Source organism: Chlorocebus sabaeus, chromosome 7 (genome assembly GCF_047675955.1).
Source record: "Chlorocebus sabaeus isolate Y175 chromosome 7, mChlSab1.0.hap1, whole genome shotgun sequence".
NCBI lineage: Eukaryota > Metazoa > Chordata > Mammalia > Primates > Cercopithecidae > Chlorocebus > Chlorocebus sabaeus.
Genome location: NC_132910.1, coordinates 78899196 through 78912688, shown reverse-complemented (window position 1 = coordinate 78912688; position 13493 = coordinate 78899196).

The window sequence follows — 13493 nt, the reverse complement described above, 5'->3', positions numbered from 1 at the left end:
TTCAAACCAAATGTAAAAAAGATATTTCTGAAGCAATTGGAAAAATTTGAAGCTGGGCTAAATATTAGATGATACTAAAAAATTATTAATTTAGAGGTGTGTGATAATGTGCTTTTAAAAAATTCTTATTGATTAAAGATACATACTGAATTTTTTATATAGAAATTACGTGATGTCTTATGGGCATGGCGGCACATGCCTGTAGACCTACCTACTCAGGAGGCTGAGGTGAAAGGATCGTTTGAGCCTGGGAGGTTGAGGCTGCAGTTAGCTGAGATTGTGCCATTGCACTCCAGCCTGGGTGACAGAGCAAGACCCTGTCAAAAAAAAGAAAAGAGAGAGAGAGAGAGAATAAATATGGGGAGGGAGGGAGGGAGGGAGGGAGGAAAGATACAAGGAAAGAAGGGAGGGACGGAGGGAGAAATGATGGAAGGGAGGGAGGGAGGGAGGAAATGTATATATACAACCATTAACAAAGAATGAAATCCTGTCATTTGCAGCAACATGGATGGAACTGAGGGTCATCATGTTCGGTGAAATAAGCCAAGCACAGAAATGTAAATATCAGCTAAAAAAACCCAAGTGAATCTCATGAAGGTAGAGACTAGATTGGTGAGCCCGGGCAACACGGCAAGATGCTGTCTCTACAAAAATTTTTTTTTTTTTTTTTTTCCTTAAAATTAGCCAGGCATTGTGGACACACATCTGTATTCTTTTTTTTTTTTTTTTTTTTTTTTTTTTTTGAGACAGAGTCTCACTCTGTCGCCCAGGCTGGAGTGCAGTGGCCGGATCTCAGCTCACTGCAAGCTCTGACTCCCAGGTTTACGCCATTCTCCTGCCTCAGCCTCCCGAGTAGCTGGGACTACAGGCGCCTGCCACCTCGCCCGGCTAGTTTTTTGTATTTTTTAGTAGAGACGTGGTTTCACCATATTAGCCAGGATGGTCTCGATCTCCTGACCTCGTGATCCACCCGTCTCGGCCTCCCAAAGTGCTGGGATTACAGGCTTGAGCCACCGCGCCTGGCCACACATCTGTATTCTTAACTACTCTGGAGGCTGAGGTGGGAGAATTACTTAAACCCAGGGGTTCAAGGCTGTAGTGAACTGTGATTATGCCACCGCACTACAGCCTGGGTGACAGAGGAAGACCTTGTCTCTAAAAATAAATGAAAAATAAGAATTTTTTAAAAGATAAGAACTGAATGTCATTTTAAGTGAGCTAAAATAAATGATTAGGTAATGGAAACTTGACAAAAAATGAAAATCATAATTGGAAACCAGAAATGTGGCCAGGTATGGAACTCATGCCTGTAATCCCAGCACTTTGGGAGGCCAAGGTGGGTGAATCACTTGACGTCAGGAGTTTGAGACCAGCCTGGCCAGCATGGAAAAACCCCGTCTCTACTAAAAATACAAAAATTAGCCAGGTATGGTGGTGCGCGCCTGTAATCCCAGCTACTCGGGAGGCTGAGGCAGGAGAATTACTTGAACTCGGGAGGCGGAGGTTGCAGTGAACTGAGATCACGCCATCACACTCCAGCCTGGGCAACAGGGCAAGATTTTCTCAAAAAACAAAACAAAACAAAACCAAAACAAAACAAAAGAGAAAAGGAAACAGAAATGAGACATACAATAGGAAGATATGAAAATGTTGCTGGGAGAGCTCAGGAAAGAATAAGAAATTTAAAAAACAATTTTATGCATGAAGACCAAATTAAAAGGAACACAAAAGTGATTTAGTTATCACAGATAACTTCATAAGAAAATAAAAGATGAGGGGAAATCAAAACAGCTTAAATAGGGTCAGGCGCGGTGGCTCATGCCTGTAATCCCAGCACTTTGGGAGGCCAAGGTGGGCAGATCACCTGAGATCAGGAGTTTGAGACCAGCCTGACTAACATGATGAAACCCTGTCTCTATGAAAAACACACACAAAAAAATTAGCCGGGCGTGGTGGTATGCCCCTATCCCAGTTACTCAGGAGGCTGAGGCAGGAGAATCGCTTGAACCCAGGAGTCGGAGGTTGAAGAAAATTTCCTACTGAAGATCGCTTTGTTTGAATGAGCGTCAACTGCAATGTGAATGCTGGGACTTATCGTGTCGCCACATTTGCCATGTCCCACGGACATTGTCACTTCCTTGACTAACCTATCCTGCCTTATAACCACTATCCATTTCCAGAACTTTTCATCACCCCAAATTCTGTACCCATTAAATAATAACTTCCCATTTGCCCCTCTGTCTAGCCCTTGGTAACCTGTTTTACTTTTTGTCTCTATGAATTTGCGTATTCTGGGTACTTTGTGTAAGTAGAATCATACAATGCTTATACTTTTGTGTCACTTAGCATAATGTCTTCAAGGTTCATCCATGTTGTATCATGTATCAATATTCCTTTTTTAGACTGAATAATTTTCCATTGTATTTACATACTGTACCATGTTTTGTTTATCCATTCATCCACTGATGGACTCTTGAGTTGCTTCCACCTTTTGAGTATTATAAATATCTTTCTTTAGCTTTTTGTGCTGGGTACATAATTGGTTTATTTTCTACTGTCATTTTTATTGATATAGATACTTAATGTTACTTATTTTCCTCTGAAATCTGTTTTAGCGGCATCCATTCTGATATGTTATCTTTTCAGTACTATTTTTTTCAAGAAATTCTGTGATTTCCGTTCATATTTCTTCTATGACCTAAGTTTGTTACAAAGCATGTTTTACAAATTAATTTTTAAGGAATTGTCCAATATATACAGAGGTAGATGGGATAGTATAATCTATCTCACTGTACTAATCACTCAGCTTCAAAAATTATCAACTTATCAATTTTATTTCACTATCTGCCCATTTCCTTCCTGTAAATGTATTACAGTCATGTATTGCTTGACGATGGGGATATGTTCTGAGAAATGCATCATTAAGTGAGTTCATTGTTGTGCAAACACCATGGAGTGTACTTACACAATCCTAGATGGTATAACCTACTACACACCTAGACTATATGGTATAGCCTATTGCTCATAGGCTACAAACCTGTACAGCATGTTACCGTACTGAAGACTGTGGGCAACTGTAACACAGTGGTAAGTATTTGTGTATCTATACATATCTAAACATAGAAAAGGTACAGTAAAAAATGTGGTATGAAAGACAAAAAATGGTACATCTGTATACATTTGTGTACACTTACCATGAATGGAGCCTGCAGGACTGGAATTTGTACTCAGTGAGTCAGTGAGTGAGTGGTGAGTAAACGTGACTATACACTTAGGCTATCCTACATTTATAAAATTTATTTTTTTTTCTTTTTTTGAGATGGAGTCTTGCTCTGTTACCCAAGCTGGAGTGCAGTGGTGCAATCTCGGCTGCAACCCCTGCCTCCTGGGCTTATGTGATTCTCCTGCTTCAGCCTCCTGAGTAGCTGGGACTATAGGTGGGTGCCATCATATCTGGCTAACTTTTTGTATTTTTAGTAGAGATCGGATTTCAAGGTGTTCACCAGGCTGGTGTCGAACTCCTGACTTCAGGTGATCTGCCCGCCTCAGCCTCCCAAAGCACTGGGATAACAGGTATGAGCCACCACGCCCGGTCGAATTACACTTTTCAGAATTTCTTGTTTCATTGCTTTGGTATTCTTTTCCAAGACTTATATGTGCGACATGTATCGCTTTCTCACAATAATTTTTTATTTTATTTTTATTTTTTTGAGACAGAGTCTCGCTTTGTCATCCAGGCTGGAGTGCAGTGGTGCCATCTCGGCTCACTGCACGCTCCGCCTCCCAGTTCATGCCATTCTCCTGCCTCAGCCTCCCAAGTAGCTGGGACTACAGGCGCCCACCACTACGGGCCGGCTAATTTTTTATGTATTTTTAGTAGAGACGGTGTTTCACCGTGTTAACCAGGATGGTCTCGATCTCCTGAGCCCGTGATCTGCCCGTCTCGGCCTCCCAAAGTGCTGGGATTACAGGCATGAGCCACCGCGCCTGGCCTGTATATTCTTAACAGTAACAACAATACCAACTAAGAACTATTCTTGTCTCACTTGCCCCCACTCCCCCAAAATAAAACTAAATCTAATGAAGTTTCTGGATCTTTTGGAAAATTGAGAAGATAGATGAGTATGTTAAAGGACACCATGGGAATCCAATCAGTTAAATCAATAATAGAATGTGAGAAGTGCTATAGAAGAAACGCCTCAGTTTCTTCAACAAATGAATTTCAGAAAAAGCTGGTGGTAGAGGGGGAATATGTTAAAAGATTAAGAGGTTTATCAATGAAATGCAACCTGTAGATCTCGTTTGGATTCTGATTTAAGCAAACACTTTTTTTTTTTTTGGTAAAAGTATCAGAAGGAATTGAACATTGGCTGAATATTTGAGGATATAATGTAATGAAAACTTTCTTTTGGGGTATAATGATATTCTGGCTATTCCTAAAGGGTTATTTATGGATAAGATGATATGATGCCTAGGATTTGCTTCTAAATAATCTAGCTGGGAGAGGGTAGGGTAAAATGAGGTACAAATGATACAAGATTCGCCACATGCTAACTATTGAAGCTGGGTGATGGTTACATAGGGGCTCATCATCCTAGTCCATTTATATTTGTATGAATCTTTCCATAATAAAATAGCTTTTAAGTGAAGGATTTACAAAGCCAGTTGGGTGGGCCGGGTGTAGTGGTTCACGCCTGTAATCCCAGCACTTTGGGAGGCCAAGGCGGGCGGATCACGAGGTCAGGAGACGGAGACCATCCTGGCTAACACGGTGAAACCCCGTCTCTAATAAAAATACAAAAAATTAGCCGGGCGAGGTGGCGGGCGCCTGTAGTCCCAGCTACTGGGGAGGCTGAGGCAGGAGAATGGCGTGAACCCTGGGGGCGGAGCTTGCAGTGAGCAGAGATCATGCCACTGCACTCCAGCCTGGGCGACAGAGCAAGACACCGCCTCAGGGAAAAAAAAAAAAAAAAAAAATTGCCGATTGGGTGGGTTCACTTTAGATTTCCCTGCAAGATCTTGGTTTGTTGGGGAACCCAAACTCAGCAACCTTAGGTCTTTCCTGCTGGAATGGACAGATTGTTTAATTAAGTCTCCAGTGTCCTGACCAGAGGGACAAAGTGTGGCTGCCTATATTCTGGGAACTAAGCAGGAGGAGGTTGAAGAGTAGAGGTGGGGTGTCTCTGCATTCAGCATTCACTATGTACAGTCACTTAATCCCTCCATTTTTATTTTATTTATTTATTTATTTTTGAGACGGAGTCTTGCTTTGTCTCGCCCAGGTTGGAGTGCAGTGGCGCCACCTCAGCTCTCTGCAGCCTCTGCTTCCGGGGTTCAAGCGATTCTCCTGTCTCAGCCTCTCAAGTCGCTGGGACCACAGGCATGTGCCACCATATCGGTTAATTTTGTATTTTTAGTAGAGACGGGGTTTCATCATGTTGGCCAGGCTGGTCTCAAATTCCTGACCTCAGGCGATCTACCTGCGTCGGCCTCCCAACCTCCATTTTTAGAATGGTACCCACACCCTCAACTGTTACTCCCCAGTTCACAAATAATTCCAGATGGGGGACATAATCTTATTAAGTTATACATATACATATATATGTATGTATACATACACTAAGAAAAAGCCAGGCAACACAGTAGGAAATAGGAAACACTGAAATATACCCAAATATATATTTGTTTTACATATATAAAACTTTCCACAAGGCCAGGCGCGGTGGCTCACGCCTGTAATCCCAGCACTTTGGGAGGCCAAGGCGGGCGGATCGTGAGGTCAGGAGATCGAGAGGATCCTGGCTAACATGGTGAAACCCCGTCTCTACTAAAAAAAAAAAAAAAAAAAAAAAATTAGCTGGGCGTGGTGGCGGGCACCTGTAGTCTCAGCTACTCAGGAGGTTGAGGCAGGAGAGTGGTGTGAACCTGGGAGGCGGAGCTTGCAGTGAGCCGCGATGGCGCCACTGCACTCCAGCCTGGGCAACACAGTGAGACTCTCTCAAAAAAAAAAAAAAAAAAACCAAAAACGACAACAACAACAACGAAATACTTTCGACATTATACACTTAGAAAAAGTAAAACAAACCATGTTTTGGAAGGCAATCTAGAAGAATATCTTTGCAACTTTGTATGTAACTAAAGAAACAAACAGAAAAAAAAAAACAAAAAAACGGGCGCGGTGGCTCAAGCCTGTAATCCCAGCACTTTGGGAGGCCGAGACGGGTGGATCACAAGGTCAGGAGATCGAGACCATCCTGGCTAACCCGGTGAAACCCCGTCTCTACTAAAAAATACAAAAAAAACTAGCCGGGCGAGGTTGCTGGCGCCTGTAGTCCCAGCTACTCGGGAGGCTGAGGCAGGAGAATGGCGTAAACCCGGGAGGCGGAGCTTGCAGTGAGCTGAGATCTGGCCACTGCACTCCAGCCTGGGCGACAGAGTGAGACTCCGTCTCAAAAAAAAAAAAAAAAAAAAAAAGAAAGATTGCATAATTGAACTATATTAAAGTTAAGAACTTATGTTTATCAAAAGATACTATTAGGAGAGTGAAAGGACAAGCCTATACACAGAGACAATTTATAGAGTTCTCAGAGAAATGCCTGGTGTGTAGTAACGGTTCAATGAATATTGACTGCTATTATTCCTATTATTGTTGTTGTTGTTACTGGAAAACAAGAACTGGTCCTACATTTATGAAACAATTATGCTGAAATAGTGACCTCTGATACACAGAGCAATATGTTTATGCTCCTAGCAGTATGTTTAAGAACGGATATACATTTTCATAAGTGTTCGAGGTTTTTATCTATGAAGAATGTGTCACTTGGTGCCTTCTGTGCATTTCATCTCGCCTGTTTAGTTTTTACCTTCCAATCATTTAGAAATGTCATCTTTGTCCCAAACCCTAATTTTCCTGTATCATGCTCACGAGGAAAACAGATAATTGTTTTCACTCCCATATCATGTTTAGCTCTGTGTCAGTTATCCTCTGGGATACTTTGTTAGCTTCCTTTGAAAGATCTCAGAAATGGATATTGTCCCAAATGGCAGTTTTACAAAACAATGTCTTCCATAAGGAACATAAAGGTTGTCAGCGTGGCATTTTCTTCCTCCAGTGAAATCTGCCAAAATCCATTGGCGCCATCCAGCCTGTGGAGAATGTGGAACCTCTCGCCAACTTAATTAAGGAGGATGTCTTCTAGCACTGGTAACATGTTTTCCTTACATGCGTGTTAATAAAGTATTTTAGAAATATATACATATATATTTTTAAAAGGACAAACATAGAAAGGAAGAATATATTTGCAACAAATGTCAATAAACAAAGGACACATACTGATAACTTTTTTTTTTTTAACATTTTTATTTTTTGAGATGGAGTCTCGCTCTGTCGCCCAGGCTGGAGTGCAGTGGCGTGATCTCGGCTCACTGTAAGCTTTGCCTCCCGGTTCACACCATTCTCTTGCCTCAGCCACCTGAGTTGCTGGGACTACAGGCGCCCGCCACTATGCCTGGCTTATTTTTTGTATTTTTAGTAGAAATGGGGTTTCACTGTGTTAGCCAGGATGGTCTTGATCTCCTGACCTCGTGATCCGCTCACCTCGGCCTCCCAAAGTGCTGGGATTACAGGGGTGAGCCACTGTGCATGGCCCATACTGAGAACTCTTAAAATCCACTAAGAAAAAGCCAGACAACACAATAGGAAAAAATAGGCAAAAGACATTAACAGGAAAATCACAAGACAAATATCTAATAAACACTTAACAACATTTCAACCTCCTTAGTAATGAGGAGAATTCAAGTTAAAACCACATTGATACATTGTTCTTGAACACCTGGCCTCAAGCTACCTTCCTGCCTGGCCTTACACTATTCTATCAAACTGGCAATAATTTTAAGAGACTCTAACAGCAAGTTCTGGTGAGGATATGAAGCAAAAAATATTTTTATATGCTGCAAGCGGAAGTGTAAAAAATTAGGCGTTATCTACTGAAGTTTGACATACACAAATCATAAGATTAGTAAATTCATTTGAGTAAAATCCTAGAGAAACTTGTATGTAGCTGCATCAGAAGATGTTCATAAAGTATATATTTACAGCCAAAATCTGGAAACAACTCAAATGTCCATCAATAGTATAACAGATAAACAAACTGCTGTACATTATACACTGGAAAACTACAAAGGAACCAGTCCAGGTACAAAAAGGAAAGCAGAGAGATGTCTCCAAAAGGGGGGATAAATGGATCAACAGAAAAACACAGACAGATTACCTGATGTATCAGAGCAAACAAAATAATTCCAGACAAAAAAATTGTTCAAGAAATATAATTCTAGTATAGTACATAGTTCAGCTGTATTTTCTTTTTTTCTTTTTCTTTTTTAAATGGAGTTCGTTCTTGTTGTCCAGGCTGGAATACTATGGTACGATCTTGGCTCACCACAACCTCCACCTCCTGGGTTCAAGCGATTCTCCTGCCTCAGCCTCCAGAGTAGCTGGGATTACAGGCATGCACCACCATGCCTGGCTAATTTTGTATTTTTAGTAGAGATGGGGTTTCTCCATGTTGGTCAGGCTGATCTCAAACTCCCGACCTCAGGTGATCTGCCTCCCTTGGCCTCTCAAAGTGCTGGGATTACAGGCATGAGCCACTGCACCTGGCGGAGCTGTGAATATTTTCATAGTCATAGTAATATAAACATTGAATATTAAACTACCACCATTTCCCTCCCCCAGAGAAAATGAGTAGAGAGAAAAAAGGGGATTAAAGGAAACTCAACTTGAAAGAAGTAACTGGAAAAAAAGAAAAGCAAAGCAAAAATATGGTACATGGAAAGCACAAAATTAATTACTAGACATAAATCCAAATAGAACTGTAATGACAAGACAGCCAGAAATAATGATATATGTAAAAATTAGAAGTTATTAAATTGTAATAAAAATAAAATTTAGCTATATGTTATGTATAACAAAAATATGTAAAAAATAAAGTCATAAAGACAAAGAGATAATAAAAAGTATACTAGTTAAGTTCTGTTAAAGCAGAAATGTATGTTTTGGGTCATCGGCCTTTAAAATTTAGCTCAGGTCGGGTGCGGTGGCTCATGCCTGTAATTCCAGCACTTTGGGAGGCCGAGGCAGGTGGATCACTTGAGGTCAGGAGTTCAAGACCAGCCTGGCCAACATGTTGAAACCCTATCCCTACTAAAAATACAAAAATTAGCTGGGCATGGTGGCATGTCCGGCTGTTTGGGAGGCTGAGGCAGGAGAATCGCTTGAACCCGAGAGGCAGAGGTTACAGTGAGCCGAGATCATGCCACTGCACTCCAGCGTGGGTGACAGAAGGAGACTCTGTCTAAAAAAAAAAATAAGTAAATAAAATAAAATAAAATAAAATATTGCTCAGGATTACTTTATTTCCATTTTTAATTAATTAATTTATTTTTGAGACAGAGTCTTGCTCTGTTGCCCAGGCTGGAGTGCAGTGGCATGATCTTGGCTCACTGCAACCTCTGTCTTTCAGGTTCAAGCAATTCTCCTGCCTCAGCCTCCCGAGTAGCTGGGATTACAGGCGTGTGCCACCATGCCCAGTGCATTTTTGTATTTTTAGTAGAGATGGGGTCTCATCATATTTAACAGGCTGGTCTTGAACTCCTGACCTCAAGTGATCCGCCCACCTTGGCCTCCCAAAGTGTTAGGATTATAGGTGTCAGCCACCGTGCTCGAAATTTTATTTCAGTTTTTAAGGGGAAACTGTTATTACTGATCATACTTTCTCTAAGGGCTTACATCCTTCCTTTCCCCAAAGTTGAATTATCAACGTGTTCTCATATATACTGCCATATTACTTTCACAGTTATCATTTATACCCTAATCAACACCTGAGAATGTCTTATACATATTGTGAGCATTATTAGTTCAATTTTTTTTTTTAAGACAGAGCCTTGCTCTGTCACCCAGGCTGGGGTGCAGTGGCGCTATCTTAGCTCACTGCAACCTCCACCTCCCAGGTTCTAGAGATTCTTGTGCCTCAGTCTCTCAAGTGGCTGGGATTAGAGGCATGCACCACCTAGCCTTGCTAATTTTTGTATTTTTAGTTGAGACATGGTTTCACCATGTTGGCCAGGCTGGTATTGAACTCCTGACCTCAGGTGACCTGCCTGCCTCAGCCTCCCAAAGTGCTGGGATTATAGGCATGAGCCACTGCACTGGGCTATTATTTAATCTTAAACCCATTCTTTGAAAAAGGAAAATTATTCTCTTGCTTTAACTTTGCATTTCCCCAACTTTTATGAGGTTGAGCATATTTCCTTTTTATTGATGATATGGACTTCTTTCCTTTGTGAACTATCAATTCATATGTCTTGTCCATTTTTCTACTGTGTGACAATAGAAAATTTCCTTCAATCCCCTTTTTTCCGTTATTGGTTTTCTCTGAGAGAGGGGTATGGTGGTAGTTTAATATCGGTTCTGCAATTTATGTTGCAAATATATTATTTTTCTTCCTTATTGTCTGAAAAACCTCCAAAACAATGTTGAATAATCATAACATTGTCTACTTGTCTACTTAAAAGAAATAGCTCTAATATTTCTGATTATAAAAACCAGCAGGACACATTAGGTTAAACAGTCTTTATGATATTGAAGTCATTTCATTCTATTCTTATTCCTTCATTAGGAATGGCTATCCCACTATCACATATTCTTTTTCATCATGTCAATTAATTGCATCAAGTTCTTCAGTGTTAAAATATTCATTAAGGAATAGGAACAGCTCTGGTCTACAACTCCCAGCAAGATCAACGCAGAGGTCAGGTGATTTCTGCATTTCTAACTGAGGTACCTGGTTCTTCTCACTGGGACTGGTTGGATACTGGGTGCAGCCCATGGAGGGCGAGCCGAAGCAGGGCAGGGTGTCGCCTCATCCAGGAAGCATAAGGGGCCAGGGGATTTCCCTTTCCTAGCAAAGGGAAGCTGTGAATGACTGCACCTGGAGGAGCGGTACACTGCTGCCCAAATACTGTGCTTTTCCCACAGTCTTTGCAACCAGCAGAACAAGAGATCCACTCCCATGCCTGGCTTGGCAGATCCCATGCCAGTGGAGCCTTGCTTGCTGCTAGCACAGCAGTCTGAGATCGACCTGGGACGTGGGAGCATGGTTGGGGGGAGGAACGTCCACTACTGCTGGGGCTTGAGTAGGCAATTCTATGCTCACAGTGTAAACTAAGTGGCAGGGAAGCTCAAACTGGACAGAGTCCACTGCAGCTCAGCAAGGCCTAGTGCCTCTCTAGATTCCACCTCTGTGGGCAAGGCATATCTGAACAAACGGCAGCAGACAACTTCTCCAGGCTTAAACATCCCTGCCTGACAGCTCTGAAGACAGCAGTGGTTCTCCCAGCATGGTGTTCGAGCTCCGATAATGGAGAGACTTCCTCCTCAAGTGGGTCCCTGATCCCTGTGTCGCTTGACTGGGAGACACCTCCCAGTAGGGGCTGACAGACACCTCATACAGGGGGGTGCCCCTCTGGGCAAAGCTTCCAGAGGAAGGATCAGGCAGCACTATTTGCTGTTCTGCAGCCTCTGATGGTGATACCCTGGCAAATAGGGTCTGGAGTGGACCTCTGCAAACTCCAACAGACCTGCAGCTGAGAGGCCTGTTAGAAAGAAAACTAACAAACAGAAAGGAATAGCATCAACGTCAACAAAAAGGACATCCACACCAAAACCCCATCTGTAGGTCACCATCATCAAAGAGCAAAGGTAGATAGAACCACAAAGATGGGGAGAAACCAGAGCAGAAAGGCTGAAAATTCCAGACACCAGAATGCCTCTTTTCCTCCAAAGGAACACAACTCCTTGCCAGCAAGGGAACAAAACTGGACGGAGAATGAGTTTGACAAGTTGACAGAAGTAGGCTTCAGAAGGTCGGTAATAAAAACTTCTCCGAGCTAAAGGAACATGTTCTAACCCATTGCAAAGAAGCTAAAAATCTTGAATGGCTTTTTCATTCATAAAAACGAATGACTAACTAGAATAACCAGTGTATAGAAGAGCTTAAATGACCTGATGGAGCTGAAACCACAGTACTAGAACTTTGTAAAGCATACACAAACTTCAATAGCCGATTCGATCAAGTGGAAGAAAGGATATCAGTGATTGAAGATCAAATTAAGGAAATAAATTAAGAAGACAAGATTAAAGAAAAAAGAGCAAAAATAAGCAAACAAAGCCTCCAAGAAATATGGGACCCTGTGAAAAGACCAAATCTACATTTGATTGGTATACCTGAAAGTGAGGGGGAGAATGGAACCAAGATAGAAAACACTCTTCAGGATATTATCCAGGAGAACTTCCTCAACCTAGCAAGGCAGGCCAACATTCAAATTCTGGAAATACAGAGAACACCACAAAGATACTTCTAAAGAAGAGCAACCCCAAGACAAATAATCATCACGTTCACCAAGGTTGAAATGAAGGAAAAAATGTTAAGGGTAGCCAGAGAGAAAGGTCGGGTTACCACAAAGGGAAGACCATAAGACTAACACCAGATCTCTTGGCAGAAACCTGACAAGTCAGAAGAGAGTGGAGGCCAATATTCAACATTATTAAATAATTTTCAACCCAGAATTTTATATCCAGCCAAACTAAGCTTCATAAGTGAAACAGAAATAAAATCCTTTACAGACAAACAAATGCTGAGGGATTTTGTCAACACCAGGCCTGCCTTATAAGAGCTCCTGAAGGAAGCACTAAACATGGAAGGAACAACCAGTACCAGCCACTGCAAAAACATGCCAAATTGTACAGACCATCAATGCTATGAAAAAACTGCATCAATTAACGGGCAAAATATCCAGCTAGCATCATAATTACAGGATCAAATTCACATATAACAATATTAATCTTAAATGTAAATGGGCTAAATGCCCCAGTGAAAAGACACAGACTGGCAAATTGGATAAACAGTCAAGACCCATCGATGTGCTGTATTCAGGAGACTCATGTCACGTGCAAAGGCACATATAGGCTCAAAATAAAGGGATGGAGGAAGATCTACCAAGCAAATGGAAAGCAAAAAAAAAAAAAAGCAGGGGTTGCAATCTGGTCCCTGATAAAACAGACTTTAAACCAACAAAGATGAAAAGAGACAAAGAAGGCCATTACATAATGGTAAAGGTATCAATTCAACAAGAAGAACTAACTATCCTAAATATATATGCACCCAATATAGGAGCACCCAGATTCATAAAGCAAGTTTGTAGAGATGTACAGAGACTTAGACTCCCACACAATAATAATGGGAGACTTTAACACCCCATTGTCAATATTAGATCAACGAGACAGAAAATTAACAAGGATATCCAGGACTTGAACTCAGCTCTGGACCAAGCAGACCTAATAGACATCTACAGAACTCTCCATCCCAAATCAACAGAATATACATTCTTCTCAGCACCACATCACACTTATTTGAAAATTGACCACATAATTGGAG